The sequence below is a fragment of the Cavia porcellus genome, unplaced genomic scaffold, assembly GCF_034190915.1.
Source record: "Cavia porcellus strain 051 isolate PalLab524CR breed Dunkin Hartley unplaced genomic scaffold, mCavPor4.1 scaffold_3, whole genome shotgun sequence".
Taxonomy (NCBI): domain Eukaryota; kingdom Metazoa; phylum Chordata; class Mammalia; order Rodentia; family Caviidae; genus Cavia; species Cavia porcellus.
In genome coordinates, this window is record NW_026947486.1 from 75,833,886 (window position 1) to 75,838,367 (window position 4,482).

The window sequence follows — 4,482 nt, forward strand, 5'->3', positions numbered from 1 at the left end:
GTGTCTACCTGGCAAGTTCAAGGTGGTGACCTCGATCTCTATACCCCCCAAAATAAATAAATAACATGAAAATTATAAGTATCCAAGTATCAATAAATGAAATTTACAATGTAATTTTTTTAAAAAACTGTAAGCAAAAAAAAAAAAAAAATGATCCTGATTCAAAATTCATAGGAAAATTCACCACTGAAGTGTACAAGAAAGTTAAGGAAGATCTAATGTCACTAATTCTCAAATTCTTTAATGGAATTGAAAGGGAAGCAATACACTCAAACATATTCCTGGATGCAAGGATTAACCTGATATCAAATTGAGACAATGTTCCAACCAAAAAAGAGAATTACAGGCCAATCTTCCTAATGAACAGAGATATAAATAATCTCAATAAGACACTGGCAAACAGAATGCAGCAAATCATCAAGAAGATTGTACAGCATGACCAAGTAGGATTCATCTCAAGGCAGGGAAGGTTCAATATGTGCAAATCAAGAAATGTAATAGATTCAGCTATTACAAATTGTGCACCTATAAACATGAATGGACATATATCACTGTGGTATGATGTTTTCAATTCTTCTGGGAAAACACCCAAAAGTGGGATAGCTGGGTCAAATGGAACCTCTAATCCTAGATTTTTGAGGAATCACCATACTGATTTCCTCAGTGGTTACACCAGCCTACATTCCCATCAACAGTGAAGAGGAGTTACTTTGTCCACACATCCCCTCCAGCATTTGTTATTGGTCAAGATTTCTTGATCTTGGCCATTGTGTCTGGAGTGAGATGGAATCTCAGTGTTGTTTCGCAATAGCCAAGTCTTGGAAACAACCCAAGTGCCCATCAATAAAGGAATGTATAAAAGAAGATGTGATATTTTTATACAATGGAACACTACTCAGGAATAAAGAAAGTTTGCATCAAGGCTTTTATAAGTAAATGAATGTGACTTGAGACCATACTCATAAGTGAAATAAATCAAACTCACATGTGTAAATACTGTATTTCTACTGAATGAAAGAAACTTAAAGATAAAATATGATCCAAAATCTACAATAAATATTGTGTAAGGGCAAGAAACTGCTCAAAGAGGAAAAGTAACTGGGACAGGAGAAATGAGGAAAGAAGGAAGTAAAAAGGAAAAAAGATATAAATTTGTGTATATACACAAGATAGCTAAAATGACTGTGCTACTAATTCTATTAGTTCTTGGAAAAGAACAGTTTATGTTCATATCATTAGATCAATTTTATATGTCTATGTCTGATAAATTAAGCAACCTTTTTGGATGTAACAATATGCAATATTACAACCATTGTTAAATTCCTATCATCTTGTTTTGCTTTTTGTTTTTCTTTTCTGTGTCTGTTTTTCTCTTAATAAAAAAGTAATAGACCACATTAACACAACCAAGGACAACAACACATGATCATCTCAGTAGGTGCAAAAAAAGCATTTGACTTACTCTAATACCCTACAGAAATTAGGAATAGATGGTCTTTATCTAAAAGTGATGAAAACCATCCATGACAAACCAATAGCCAATGTCATGGTAAATGGTCAAAAACCGAAATCTTTCACCCTAAAATCAGGCACAAGACAAGGATGTTAATTGTTACTACTATTTGACAGTCCTGGAAACTACAGCCATAGCAATGAAATAAGAGAAAAAAATAAAAACAATAACAATAAGAAAGGAAGAAGTTAAATCATCACTATTCACAGGTGACATGATATTCTACATAGAAGACCCCAAGAATTCTACCAAAGGCTTCTATGTTTAATAACCAAATTCAGTCATGTAACACTCAAGTCATGTAACACAAAGTCATCCAACACTCAAAAATCAATACTCTTCCTGTACATAACAAAATCACTAAGAAAGAAAATAGTAAAACAATACCTTTCACAATAACATAAAAATATGAAATACATAGGAATCAATGTCACCAGGGAAATAAAAGACCTCTACATTGAAAACTATATACTCTGAAAAAGAAGACTGCAATTGCAGAACTATCATAAAGGATCAACAACTAGGACCCTGTCTTACTAAAAAGTTTGGAACAGCCAGAGACACCACCAACAGAATGAAGAGGCAACTCACAGTATGGGAAAAAATATTTGCCAGCAGTTCTGCATACAAAGTATTAATATCTAGAATATATAAAGAACTAAAAAAAAAAAAATCAGATCCCTCAAATTTAAAGACTCAATCCAAAAGTGGGTATCTGAGATGAGTACACACTTCTCAGATGAAGAAGTACAAATAGCAAGTAAATATATGAAAAAATGTTCAACATCATTGTTCATTCAAGAGTTGAAAATTAAAACAATACTGAGATTTCATTTCACCCCAGAAAGAATGGCTATTATCAAGAAATTAACCAATAACAATAACTGGTAGGGCTGTAGAGAAAAGGAAAACCTTCTCCACTGTTGGAGGGAGCATAGACTGGTGTGACCACTGTGCAATTTAATGTAGATATTTCTCAAATAACTAGGACAAGAAATTCTGTTCAACCCAGCTATTCCTCTTCTTGGGGTTTTCCTGAGAGAATAAAAACACCATACTATAGCAATATATGCACAGTCATGTTTATAGTGGCACAGTTTGCAATAGCTAATTCTTGGAAATAGAACAAATGCCCATCAACCGGCAAGGATTAAAAAAAAAAATGAGTTTTTTTTTTTAATACAATGGATTACTCTGCTATAAGGGAAGATAAGCTTGAGACATTTCTAAGTAAACGGATGCATCTTGAGACCATACTCTTAAGCAAAATGTATTGAGCACATTTGTAAATACCATATTGTTTCTCTGGGGTAAGAAACCAAAAGTGTAAATAGGGATAAAAAATATAATAAGTACTGTGTAGTAGGAAGAAAATGTTCAAATGTGGAGGGGAACAAGAAAAGAAGGAAAAAAGGGAAACAAATCTTTTATAAATGGACAAGGAAGAGGGCTTAAAGGGAGGGAGGGGAAATATGAAAAAAAGAATCAAGTTATGTGATGTACAAGTACAAATTCTCTACAAATGTGATCATTATATATACCTAAGACATACCAATAAAATCTGATTGCCAAAAAACCTGGAAAAACTAATCTACACTTAGAATTATCCTCACTTTCATGGGTCTTGTAAGATAGCATATTCAGCTATACATTACATCCAGTGGCACATACTGACATACTGATGAAAACAGATCAAAGTCTGCATTATGGAAGACAATAATGTCTTAATGCTAATGGACTTTGGCCTTTCATGTCATGTTCTCAACATCTGTATAAACCACTCTCAAACAGGATAATATATAACTTACATTACATAATCTCCCAATGAACTTTTCTGTTCTTTAAATATGAAGTTATTACCCAGCACTCCATCCAAAGACATATGTTGAGCTTTAATATCCATTGTGATATATTAAGAGATGGGGCATTTGGGATATGATTAGGTCAAGTTCAGTACCCTTACAAAAGAGGTCCTAGAGAGATTGTTTAAACCTTCTATAAGGTGAGAGCATAGCAATAGGTGTTATCTATGAACCAGAAAATGGGCTGTTTTGACATCAGACATCAAATTTGCTGGCCACTTCATCTGAAAATTCTAGCTAACAAAATTCTGAAAAACAAATTTATCTTGCTTATAAGCTGTCAGGTCAATGGTACTTTTTTATAGTGGTTAAAGTAGTCTAAGGCAATTGGAATAATATTTTATGCACTGTTTTTCCACGAATAATTTTAATTAGGTTAGATTTTCACTTATCTAAAATAATCTTGATTTGCAGACCAAGGTCCTTTTTAGTTATTAGCTCAGGCAATTGTTCAATGTAAAATATTTAAAAAGCAAACTATAAAAATATTTGATGTTCCTTGAATGATGTAAAATAACAAACGTTAATTTTCTTCTTTTATTATTAGTGCATGCTTGCAGAACATGCAATTTACACTCATACTGGGGAGTATGCACATGTACCTAATACAGGTGATTCTTTTTGTCAACCCTTCTGCTTTTCCTCCACCTCTCTTCCTCTTCCAAATCTGCTTTTCTCATTTCCTTTCTTGTTGATATTAATTTTATTTCATGTTTATGACACCTAATATTCCATTCACTGAAGTTACTAAGTTCTTGTACAAGGAATACCTTTATTCTACTTTCTTTCTCTTTTCTTCCTTCTTCCTCTAATGCACATTCTCTTGGAATCCTTGCCATCTGGAATAAATCAACACACAATCTTTAATACAGTATCGCTCATTCAAAAGTACAAAAAGTAATTTTCTACGTAGTGGAGGAAATGAATGAAAAAGCATTTTACTCATGCCATTGTTTCTTCTTTTATACTCCAAGAATCTTAACACTTTATAGCCACTACAAGAATCTTCAGTAGTCTCCATTCATTTCCGTTAGGAAAGCATAGTAGATACCACTCTAAAGTGGAGAACTGGTTTCTGTCCACTCTATCTGACTTATTAGGTAACTC